Genomic DNA, 12,859 nt, shown 5'->3' with positions numbered 1-12,859 from the left:
ATACAGAAAATGTGGTACATTTACACAATGGAGTACTACTCAGCTATTAAAAAGAATGAATTTATGAAATTCCTAGGCAAATGGATGGACCTGGAGGACATCATCCTGAGTGAAGTAACCCAATCACAAAAGAACTCATATGATATGTACTCACTGATAAGTGGATATTAGCCCAAAACTTAGGATACCCAAGATATAAGATACAATTTGCTAAACGCATGAAACTCAAAAGAACGAAAACCAAAGTGTGGACACTTTGCCCCTTCTTAGAATTGGGAACAAAACACCCATGGAAGGAGTTACAGAGACAAAGTTTGGAGCTGAGACGAAAGGACGGACCATCTAGAGACTGCCATATCCGGAGATCCATCCCATAATCAGCTTCCAAACGCTGACACTATTGCATACACTAGCAAGATTTTGCTGAAAGGACCCTGTCTCTTGTGAGACTATGCTGGAGCCTAGCAAACACAGAAGTGGATGCTCACAGTTAGTTATTGGATGGATCACAGGGCCCCCAATGGCGGAGCTAGAGAAAGTACCCAAGGAGCTAAAGGGGTCTGCAACCCTATAGGTGGAACAACAATATGAACTAACCAGTACCCCCCTGAGCTCATGTCTCTAGCTGAATATGTATCAGAAGATGGCCTATTCGGCCATCAGTGGAAAGAGAGACCCATTGGTTGTGCAAATTTTATATGCCTCATCATAGAGGAACGCCAGGGCCAAGAAGTGAGAGTGGGTGGTTAGGGGAGTGGGTGGGGGAGGGTATGGGGGACTTTTGGAATAGCACTGGAAATGTAAATGAAGAAAATACCTATTTACAAAAAAGAAAAAAAAAGAGTATGTAAATAGAGCACGAGTCTTAATCAAATCTTCATCTAGCTCAGTGTTTCTCAACCTTCCATATGCTGTGACCCTTTAATACAGTTCCTCATGAGGTGCTGACCCCAACTAAAATATTATTATGTTCCTAGTTCATAACTATAATTTTGCTACTGTTATGAATCATAATGTAAATATGTCATATGTAGGGATTGAGACCCACTGGTTGAGATCCACTGGTCTATTGGAGAAGAAACTGTGTTGGAACCTATAGGTCTGGAGCAAGCAAAATCTGGAAGTGTTGCTATGTGGCCTGAGACTAGTGTCTGTGCTCAAAAGTCAAAGTAAGTTTTCCACAGGAAGTTCAGTAAGCTTGCAGAACTTTTAAAGGTGTGTGGGGAGGGGGGAGGAAGTAGTTACTCTTCTGTTGCTGTGATAAAATATCATAACCAAACAAGAGTTACAGAAGAAAGAGTTTATTTTGACTCATGGCTCCAGAGGGATATGAGTCAGCCATCTTCAACTGTAAAAACAGAAAAGCCAAGAGCTGACCTGAAGTGGCACAAGGCAATGAACTGTAAAAGCACCCCTTCCCCAGCCCCAGCCCCATGATGGACGTCCTCCAGCAAGACTACGCCTCCTAAACCAAAGGATTAGATTCATGAGCCTGTGGGAACATCTCTCATTTATACCACTGCTAGATGGGAAATTGTTTTTAGAGACATACTTAAGATGGAACCAATTTTCACAAGGAAGAAAATAAAATGCTTCCTCCAGCAGCCTAGGAACAAAGAAGAGGAAAAGTGCCATGTGATGAAAGCTTCTAGTTAAAAAGAAATAAATAAATAGGAGGCTTTGCGAGTTTTTTAACACAGAGATGTTAGGTTTACATAAATAATCAACCAAAACATTTACAGCCATGCAATTTTCTTGTCAAGTTGATAATATGTTTTTCTTTTTCCTGGAAACTCAATATCACAAATGTACTGTGATGACTGATTTTCAAAAAAATAAAAAATAAAAAAGATTCAATAATTCTAGATCCAATATGAAGCGTGTGTGTGTGTGTGTGTGTGTGTGTGTGTGTGTGTAAGAGAGGAGGGGAGAGATAGAAACAGAGAAAGGGGAGAGAGAGAGAAAAAAAGTGAGTTCAACTTAAAGTCTCCTATCATCCTTGTGTTTTGAAATGGAATGGAAAGTGCCTAGCAGTGCCTGAAGGATGCTCCCTCTGAACTTGTTTTTGAGCTCTTCTGCTCAGATCTTTTACCAAGGAATGTAAGTCCTTAGTTCTATATGCAGAACTTTTAGACTTGAAACCCATGGACTATAAGAACTGTGTAGTCTTTGAAAAATGGCATATTAGCCTCCAAATTTCCAACTGTGGCTTTTCCTTACTAGAATCCACCCCTACCTAGACCCCAACCAAGAGCTATGTCTTAGACAGGACAGGACAGTCTATACTGTTCTGGCAGCAAGGACCAGACATGTGCACACATTCATCAGTGTACACAATATGTATACCCTGTACTGAATTAATTGTGTGCATCTTGAACTAGTGTGCACACATGTTCTGTACTAGTATGCAATGTGCTCTACACAGATATGCAAGCATGTATGTAATGAACTAGTATGCACATGTACCTGCACTGTTAGACACATGTGTCCTGTTTTGTAAACACTTGGATATCCTGTAATGGTATGCACAGATTTGTTCTGTTCAGCAATGGGCCCATACAGACAGCAGAGACTTAAGCATGGTAGCCCCCAGGCAGAAACTAGAAGTGACTGGTTGTACCACACAACACCTAAAAAAGAGGCCAAGAGGTGTGAGCTGGAAGACAGGAAAGCTGCAATGGTAACACTCGGCCAAGGGCAAAGAACACCTCTTTACAAACACCACTGGCAGAAAACTGAACACAGGGAACACTCTAAGGACATGTGTAATAACAGACCTAGTCAGACAGATCCCCATGGTGTGTCCCTTACACAGCAGGAAGGGGCTCATTAAATCACCAACTGAATATCCTTTATACAATAGCTCCAGACTCACATTATCCCTCACCACAAACAGCTATGGGGGAGGGGCCAAAATGGGACAAGGACACACAAGAGTGCACTGATACAGCCCACAATTTATTACAAAAGGTTTGTGATCTTGGATCTGAGTACAAACCAAGATTGTCTCCTCATTACATGTCTTCAGAGCCACTGAGCCATAGAGGCTGGTGCTCAATAGAGTGAGAACAGCAGTCAGGCCTCAGGCTGCAGCTTCCCAGTTAGCTTCTCCCTGGCTATTACCCCTAGAATGAGCCTCCCTGCCAGGACCTATGCTGCTTCTGTACAGGAGCTCTGACGGGAAGCTCATGAAGACAGGATTCACACTGAGCTGCATTCTCAACAGCAGGAAGTACAACAGGGGACACACACACACACACACACGCATGGGGACACAGACAGGTGTATACGCATTTACCATGGGCTGACAGACTGTTCAGCCGGCTTGACTCCACTCACATCTTCTAAAACAAAGATTCCTTGGTCCGGGTATGATATACTCTACACTAAAACATGAACTCTTGTTCTGGCATTGTCAACAGAATCCCATATCTAAGGATAAGAAACTTGTAGTTTAATTAAAAGGTTAAGTAAGGAATCAAACCCAATTTGAAGTTGAACAATGGAGGATTTCCAATTAAGTAGTGGTGACATAAAACACAACGTACACATTCACATCCTCACGTAATTTCAGGAAGAAGAGTTTCTGGACAGTGGAAAGTACCAGCAGAACATAACCACAAGGCAGGCAAGGACACCCACAGCTAGGGGCTTTCATCAGGATCAGGCTGACAAGGGTAAGATTCACTGCAGCATAGGATCCTGGTCTCACCATCAGAAAGAAACAGCAAGCCTACTGAACAAAAAGCCCTAGTACAGCTATAGAAGACCAATCTTCCATGACTTCCACACAGCCCCCACAGGCAATGAGGCATACACTGCCGCCAAAGCTTCTCCAGCAATATAACTTGAAAAGGGGCGGGAACACGTTAATTCTGCTCTTCACATACAATTCTCATTTGCAAAAAGGAAGGGTTATCCAAAAACAAACATACATTTCAATTGCTCTCAGGTGGAAGGAAAGCCAAGATAAATTCCAAACAAACTTCCTCAGAGTTCAAGTCTTTAGATGGCCTGACCTGACCAGTTTCATAACTGGTATTTCCATACTTCAATTCCAAAGAACTTTTTCTAAAGGCAAACGTTACCTGGAAACAAAATCGTTGGTGGTCACTCACAGTAACCACCAGACTGGAGTGAAGGCACAGCCAAAAAGGCGAACTAGCTCAGGACACATGGGTAGGTTTGCAAATTGTTGAAAAGGCAAAGAGAAAAGAATTGAAAGGCACAGAAAAGGAAAGGATGAAGCAAGAGCAAAGAAGCCTAAGAGACATGAGGCCCTATACTAGAAAAACCAGGGAAGTCGGAGACAAAGGGACAGCCCAGAGGAGGATGCTGGAATCAGGTTGGTGGGCACTTAGCCCATGTCAGAGCAGGCTGGACAGAGGGGCAATGCAACTAAACACCAATGACAGACAGGTGGCATAAGGGCACCCAAGGCAAGACTTCCCTAAGACACCTGAAACCCTGAGCTGCCAGGAGGTGGCCAGTCGGGTGACAGCAGCAGATCAGAGCAGGACAGACAGAATGTCATTGAGAAAACAGCGGTCCATTCAGGGATGAGGGAAGCTACAAGAAGCAAAGGTTTTGAAGTATATGGAAAGAGTTAGACCCAGGCAGCCGGGAAGGATTGAGCTAAATGGGGCCCCTCTGTGGCTGCCCCTCAAAGCTTGTCACCATCTGCCTACAGGGAAAGAAATGAGTGTTGTTTCCAATCCCTGAGCAGCATGAGCTAGAGGAGAGAACATTTCACTCCTAGGGAGAAACAGGCTTACTTTCCAATAGTCTTTTTGAAAAGGATTGGCCAGGTAATTCTGTTGTTATTGCTGTTGATTTGGTTTTTAACATTTTTATTATTTTTAATTACATGTACAGCTGTGTGTGTGTCTGTGTGTGTGTGTGCACGCGCGCACGCATGTGCACATATGGGTATGTGTATGTGAGTACAAGTTCTATCAGAAGCCAGAGGCACTGGATTCTCAGAAGCTGGAGTTAAAGACAGTGGTGAGCTACTTGATGTGGTTGCTGGAACCCCACTCAGGCCCTCTGGAAGAGCAGCAAGTGCTCTTGACCACTGAGCCATCTCTCCAGCACAGGCCAGGTTGGTTTTGGCCTTCCACCTATATTTAACACCATCAGAAAATCTGCAGCATGCAAACCAGTGAACAGAAATAAACCGTGTGATGTTATAAATGTGGTGTTGGGTGTGAACTGGCCAAGAAAGGAAAGTGGGTCCAGTAGTCATGGGTGCATGCATGGGGCATGCACATGTAAGCATACATGCACACGTAACAGAAAATTACAGTTGTGGATCTGTTGTTGTTGTTAACAGACAAATCTTAGAAAGGTAAGACAAGAAGAGAACAACAGAAATGTAAAACCTGTAATAAAAGGATCTACCCAGGAAGGCGGCTGGGGAAGGGCCGGTGTGCTCAGGATCAGCACAAGAAGGCTCAGAAGCTGGCACTTGATAACACTTCCTCTGAGGAGCGGATCCTTCCAACCCCCAGCCAGCCAGGGGCTGGATTTGTAGAAAGAATCTTGTAGTCCTAGCCTAGGTAGTTATCAAATGCAGAAGCCTCCATTTCTTCTGTGAAGCGAAACCTGTTCTCAGTAGCCCTGAAGACCAGCCTGGGCACCCTTGATAGCCTCAAGAAAAAATCGACAAGAAAGCAAACTAAAAGTGGAAGCAGTGTAAAGACCCTTAGACGCCGTGGAAACAGGTTCATTGCAATCAGTTAGGGAGGCCATGGAGGGACAGCTGGAAAAGCTGAAAACCTGAAAACTGCAGCCTCTAACTCAGTCACAACAGACAAGAGCCCCTAGGACTGAGACTCGGAGGGCTTGGAGCACATCCATTTTACGACTTCTCACAGAACAGAGGAGACAGAGGCCAACTGAAGTCCAATAGGTTGTGATTTACACTGTGGCCACAGATTGCATTAGTGAAGATGTGCGTTTCTGGGCAAGTGCTGGCAGGCATGAGGGCCAGTGAAAAGTATCTCCCCAGAAACAATAGGTATTCCCATCTTAGGTATTCAACAGGTTTTGTTTTTTTTTTGTTGTTGTTTTTTTGTTTTTTTTGTTTTTTTTCGAGACAGGGTTTCTCTGTATAGCTCTGGCTATCCTGGAACTCACTTTGTAGACCAGGGTGGTCTCGAACTCAGAAATCCATCTGCCTCTGCCTCCCAAGTGCTGGGATTAAAGGCGTGCCCCACCACACCTGGCTCTGGTTTTCTTTTTCAAAATATAATAGGCCTATCAATCCTTTGAGTACTACATATAATTTATGTTAAGCACATTCCCTTCCCACAGGCCTCTCTCCAAGGAGAGGTTCTCAACCTGTGGATTTCTACCCCTTTGGGGGGGGGGTCCTCTATCAGAGATCCTGCACATCAGATACTTATATTATGATTAATAAGACAAGCAAAACTATAGCTATTAAGTAGCAAAGAAAATAATTTTATGGTTGGAGTCACCACAACATGAGGAACTTTTGTAAAAGGGTTGCAGCATTCGGAAAGTTGAGGACCACTGCCCCAGGCCAATGTTTATAGTTAAGCCAGATATGACAAGTGTTAATCTCTCTACATCTATCTAATTTACATCTACCACTTTATCAATCAATGGAATATAAGTTAAGAATGTTTTAAGTATAGAAAAACTATACCAAAAAAATACATAAAAACATATATCCTTTAAAGTTCCTTTGAGAGGCTAGAGAGATAGCTCAGCAGGTATGAGTGTAACTGCTCCTGAAGAGGGCTCTAGTTTGGTTCCCAGAACCCATGTTGGGGAGCTTAGGAGCCCCTGTGACTCCAGCTCCAGGAGACCTGTTGGCCTTATTGACCTCTAGGAGCACCTACATGCCCATATAGACACACACACACACATATACATAATTGAAAAATTAAATAAAATCTTCCAAAAGCTACATTGACGGAAGGGAAGGAAGGAAGGAAGGAAGGAAGGAAGGAAGGAAGGAAGGAAGGAAGGAAGGAAGGAAGGAAGGAAGGAAAGAAGGAAGGAAGGAAAGAAGGAAAAAAGGAAAGAAGGAAAGAAGAAGTTGTGACATTTACTTTTAAGATTTACCCCAACAGATTCCAGGGAACCTAATACCCTCTTCTGGCCTCCTTGGGTTCCTGCACTTAAGTGCACATACCCATAAAACACACACACACACACACACACACACACTTTAAAAATAAAATCTTTAAAACAGTTGCTTTGGGGATAAAAGGTGACATTTGCCTTTGAGTCTTGCAGTGACATGCTCCAACTCTATCAAGAATATCACTGTTATTACAGAAACAGAAGACTATTTAAGAGGGGGCATGCTAGCAACAGTTCCTGGATTTTAGCCTCCCCTGGACAAAAGCAGTAAGTGGAACTTTGGTGGCCCAGCAGCTGGCAAGTTCTCACTCTTCTGCAAAGCCTTGGTGGAACAGCTGGGGAATGCAGGATGCTTTTGAACAGGCTGCTATGTAATCGAAAATAACATTGCCTGTTCATCCTCCGCACAAAGAAAGCGAAGGCCCAGAGCAGGCCTGGCTCATGCCCTGCAGCTGCTTCAGGCTTCACACTGGGGGCACAAATGGAGCTAGAGGTACAAAGCGGGGTGGAGTGAGAGACCCTGCTCCTAACCTTAACATCTGTTAACTGGTTACAGGGAGCTCATTTTCCATTGTGGGAGAGAGCTATACATTTCATGTCCAAATGTGGAACCAGCACATGACAGACCCTCTATTTTTCCCATTTATACCACAGACAGAAGAAACGGTTTATCAAAACCACACCATCGACTGTGAGTGGCTTGGCAGAACTTCCAAGGTTTTAACCTCTAAGTGTTTGAAAGATAAAGGCCAGGACACAGGGGAAGGGGAGGGGAGGGGATAGGAGGGAAGGGAGGGAGGGAGAGAGGGAAGGAGGGAGGGAGGGGACAGCAGGACACATTATTCCTCCACTTAAGTTTATGAAGTTGAGAACTTTCCCAGTGTTTCCTTGTGTGAAATGGACACCCTGGCTGTTCCATGATTGTTCAGCTTTCCTGCTGAATGCCTTTTTCCAGCCACTTCTCAGAGCACAGCAACGTCAGGACATAGAGTGGACCACGCTTGAGAAAACATAGCTGAAAGGGAAGCTCAGGCTCCGCTTCCCTCAGCAACACTTAAAGACTCAGAAAAGATGCCCCGCTTCCAAGATAGGCAGACACACTTTTCACAGAAGCAGGTTCTTTTTCATCAGTATTATAGATGGCCTATTAATTGGACAGAAAGAAGAAATAAGAAAAGAAAAAGAATACTTCTTTTTCTCAGTTCAGCTTTATGTTTTTTGTCTTTGTTTTTGTTTTCTTAAGTCTTGTCTTGTTGGTTATTTGGATACTGGTTTTAAGTTTAAAGGAAAGGGAAATGACTGGAAAGCTAGCCACAAAATTACACAGTGGCGTGATCAGAAGGAAAGCCTTCTGGTTCTGGAGGCCCTTGCAAATTCCTCCCACAAGTGGACAAAGTTTCCATCACCAACAACCTTCCCCACTCTCAGCTTGCTGACAAAGAGGAGAAATTCTTCAGTGCACAATCGTGACTGATTGACACGTGTGGGGGTGAAGGTGTACAAGCCATTGGCTACCACCTTCTTTACTTGTCTAGATGCTATGTAAAAATGAAGTGAGTGGAATGCTGTCCTTACACCTCATTGGTTGGTTGAGCAGCTACTATGTTCTGGGCACTGTGCCAAGTATCTTATATACTTTATCTAATGTTATGCCTATAGCTGAAAATCAGGCTAAACTAATCCCCAGTTTGAAGGGAGAAAAGGAAGCTCAGAGAGGCTGAGCAACGGGCTAAGGTAGCATTAGTGGTAGATGCAGCCTGAGGCCAGCCACTAGGACTCCATGGGCTGAGCCATCACTCATTCCCCCTGGGTGTCCCCAGGGCTGGCAAAGCACTAAGACATTCTGAGCCCCAGAATGACATCCTAGAGTCACACACCTCTCTTTTTAAAGCCACGTGTTCTAAGTAGCATTCAGGGTCATACCGAAGTCCCATATCTTAAACATGAGCTCAGTGTTAACAGAGCCATTTGGACACTATATCCTTAGGTCTGTAAAGGAGTCTGAAGAGGAAGGGAGCGTGTTTTAAAAGTCAGGAAAAATCAACTTCCAAAGCAACTCTCACTTATTTTACTACACCCTTTCAGGCCTGTGGTCATGTCACTCACATTGGGTGGGGCTGATGGTTCTATGCTCTGGAGAACTGGCCCCAGGCTCACCTGGTTAGTTAGGCACCACAGGCAAAAGGAGGCAGTGATTCCCAATCCTCTATTGGGACAGTCCTGGACTTCTACAGTTTTGTTTGTTTGTTTGCTTGTTTTGGTTTTTTAAAATTTGATTTTTCCCCCCCAGCATTTCTTAAACTTTACAAGTTGGTGTCAGTGAAGTGGTGTCATTAATGGAAGAAGTTTAATGTCCAATCAGATCAAATGTGACCAGAATTATAGCACGCATTTAACAATACATGAAAATTTCATGCCTGGGTGCCCAGCACTCAGGAGGCTGAGACAGGTACGCCATGAGTGCTGCCAGGCCGGCTACAGAGTGAAACCCTGTCTCAAGACAACAAAACAAGAGGAAACAGCACCTCTTCATAAGCAGCCTCTCAGGCCCCTGACCCTTCTGTTCTCAAACCCACCCTCTGAAGGAGGTGGTGAGATGCAAGGCAAAATCTAAGGAGCCATTCAGGCTGGGGGATTTTCCTGTCTGTCTCAAGCAAGCCAGCCCCTCCCTTACAACAGCAGACTGGGCTCAGGCTAAGAGATGTGAAGAGGTGACTGACCCTGAGGCTTGAGGGCACCTATCAACAGTGTGCCTGGCTACTTTTCTCTTAAGGAACACTAAGATCCAGGTCCTGAACACAGGGAAGCCTCTCCTGACACCCATCCCAGAACAAACACGGTGCCTGTGCCAAGGTCTGCAGGGTGACAGCTTGAGATATAGATGCGATGGTGGAAACCAAGTGGTCTCTTCCCTTCCACAGTACAGAAACCGCAGTAATCAGATTTCAACAGGTCTGCAAGTCCTGCACAGCAGGCCCTTTGCTGTCCACAGGACTCAGACTATGGCCCTGGATTGGAACCTCTTCTACTATGGCTCCCAATTACCACTTTCTGGGACTCCACTCTATAGGTACTGGGTTGGAGTGGGGGAGCACACTGGGAAGGGGGAGGGATTGCAGGTTGAAACACCGGCTAAGCCCCGCCCTTGTGGAACCCGGCACAAGCGCAGGCTCCACGGGGCAGGGCGTGGGTAGGAGGAGGCAGAGCTTGCCTACCGCCTGGTTCAAACCCGCGCTGGTCCTGCCTAGGCGCGGCCCAGGGCGAAGAAGCCCAGGCAGTTCTTGGCAGCCGTGTAGGAGTTGACCGCGAAGTTGAAATTGTGTTCCCTCGTGCGCCCGTGCCTGGGAGCCCTCTTCCCCGCCCCTCCTCTTCCTCTCTAACCTAACTTCCCCGAAACTTGGAAATCCAAAATCCAAACTTGGCCGGACTTCGCCGCAGGGCAACAAGGACGGAAGTGGGTAGACTCCGCAGCTGCACGGTGCCTTTGTTACAAGCCGGGTACTCCATGAGCTGAAACAGCACCGGGCAGTAGCGGCCTGTGGACCCGCCGACCCTCCCTGCCAGGGTCTTCCGGGTTCCAGGCTCGCCCCCGCAGGACCGCCGGCAGCCGTGAAACAGACCCCATTTCCCGCCTTGGTAGGCACGCAAAGCCATCCCGAGGACTGAGGTCTGTGGCCCGGTGCTGACTCCGAGCTCCCGGCCACTCCTCACCTTGCCAAGCTCTCCCGAGCCTCCTAGGCAGGATCGCGACTTCCCGCCGGTCAACAGCAACACAGTCCCGACCAGCGGCTCCCAGGCCACTCTCTGCCTCTTGGCCCTGAGCCCCGGTCACCCACTCTACCCCGCCTCTGGGTGATTCACTCCCCTCCTTACCTGGAGACTTGCAAATCCCCTCCCCTCTGCTGGCCCCAGCGGTGATCGGGAGCTGGCGCCCTCTGCCGGGACACCAGGCGAAACCCCGCAGGCCGGGGAGGGGGAGGAGGGGAAAGTGTAGGGCGCAACTCAGTAGGGACACCCCTTCCTGAGCAGGAGCCAGGGCGCAGGGACCCGTCTGGGCCAGATCCTAAAAGCTGTGCCTGCTCCCAGAACAGGCACGCGAGGCCAGAGTTGCCCTCTTTGCGGGCCATGAGGTCCAGTCCTGTCACCAATCACCGCTCTCCCGTCCTATAGTGTCCCGAAAAAAACACTACGAATCTACAATACGCACGTGCAATTTTAAGACACTGGAAATGTGGCGTTTACAAGTGTTCAAACTAAGTTAATGTCTGTGTCTCAGTGCCTCTCTGCTTAAATTAAAGAGACTGAAGGAAAGAGCGGGAGTCTGTCACAGTCTGGATCTTCCCATAGGAAGGGGCTTCCGTAGAGCCCCAGGTGCGGTCGCAGCCCCGGGGCGGGGGACGCCGGGTTCGGTCGCGACCTAAGCCTAGGATGGGGGAGTGGCTAGGGGCTGCCTCACTCTCTCCGCAAGGATAAACACACTTTAGCAACTTAACTTTCAGCCTCCCGCGGGTCTACAGAGAAACTTAGGGCTCCAGTCGAGAGAACATCTCAGAGCAAGGGCCTGTTCCAGACCCAGAAAACGTCTTCCGAGACCCTCCACTTCCCGACCCTACTCACCTCGCTCTCCTACGCAACGGCCTTCGCCCACCTGCCTCCCCAGTGCCTGCGACAAGGTCCCGGCGCCCTGGGGAACGCAAGATCACGCTAGATCTCAGGGTCCGCAGCACGGTCCTCAGCCCCAGCTCGCTCTCCAGGAGTGCGCGGGGCGGTCTGATCCGCTCCGGATGGACGCAGCGTTTGGAGTAAAGCGATCTGCGGCCTCAGAGCTGACCTAGCGCCTCCTTCCAGTACGTGAATCCCGGCGCGGCGGGCGGGCGCCGGGTATTAATTGTGGGGCCCCCGGGTGTCCTCTGCCAGGCGCTCTGAGTGGCTCTGATGGCGCGCCAGGCCAGCGGAACTGGAGCGACCCACCCCCTAGGCGCGCTCCCGCCCAGGCCGGGTCGGGGACGCGCCCCGCGCACGCGCCCCGCTGCTCCCGGGCTTCTCAGCCCTGGGCTCTATTTACCCGAAGCTTCCGGGAGCCAGAGACCATACTCACCTCCGAGTCACAGAGCCGCTGACAAGAGCTTCCAGAAGTTCTAGGGATAAGAACTGGCACCCCGGGCGAACATTGCAGCCTGTAGATCTCCGGTCTGGTTGCCGAGGTGACCGACTAGTCCACTCATATCTGTGCAAAATCCAGTCCCACCACAACCACCGGGAATTACCTAGCGGCACTGGTGGAGCTTTGCAACTGATTACCACAAGACTGCAGCCCTTCACCTCCCCACCCGTCGGGTTGCTTGTTGGTGCTGTCTTTAGGTGCGGCCAGGAAATTTGCATTTCTCGAAAGCTCCTAGGTGATGCTGAGTTAAAGTTTGTGAAAACGCCGCGTGAAGAGCGATAGATAAATTTAAATGTGGAAAATACGTTGCATTTCTGTTTGAGCAGAGTGTTAGACATGAACTTCCTTCCAATCCCTGCTTGCTTCCTCTAGGTGTTAAGTGCTTATTTTTCTCTTCAAAGTTTGTTCCTAGCTCACACCAAGCAGCTCCCATAAAGGGAAAGGGAAGGAAGTGCTTTGTTTGCTTAGAGCTGCCTATCGAGAAATCCCAAACTCGAAGCTTCTTTGCCAAGCATTTATTTCCTTGCAGTTCAGGTATCCAAGATCAAGGTGTTGACAAGTTATGTTCCTCCCTCCCCTCCC

General features: G+C 47.6%; 1 protein-coding gene across 5 annotated transcripts in view; it reads right to left on the bottom strand.

Moving 5' to 3' along the window:
• Svil (supervillin) overlaps positions 1 to 12,065 on the bottom strand; it is a 199,800-nt gene extending 187,735 nt beyond the window's left edge. For 2 of the 5 annotated variants that reach the window (XM_029472009.1, XM_029472012.1), the window contains exon 1: positions 11,731 to 12,065. The gene's annotated coding sequence lies outside the window, so the exon portion shown is untranslated. Of the gene's footprint in view, positions 1 to 10,824; positions 10,906 to 11,730 lie in introns of those variants that run through there. The other 3 variants (XM_029472020.1, XM_029472021.1, XM_029472010.1) reach the window with 2 other exon arrangements.
• Between the last annotated feature and the right edge of the window lie 794 nt (positions 12,066 to 12,859).

Source organism: Mus caroli, chromosome 18 (assembly GCF_900094665.2).
Source record: "Mus caroli chromosome 18, CAROLI_EIJ_v1.1, whole genome shotgun sequence".
Classification (NCBI taxonomy): domain Eukaryota; kingdom Metazoa; phylum Chordata; class Mammalia; order Rodentia; family Muridae; genus Mus; species Mus caroli.
This window is presented reverse-complemented; position numbering and strand designations above follow the sequence as displayed.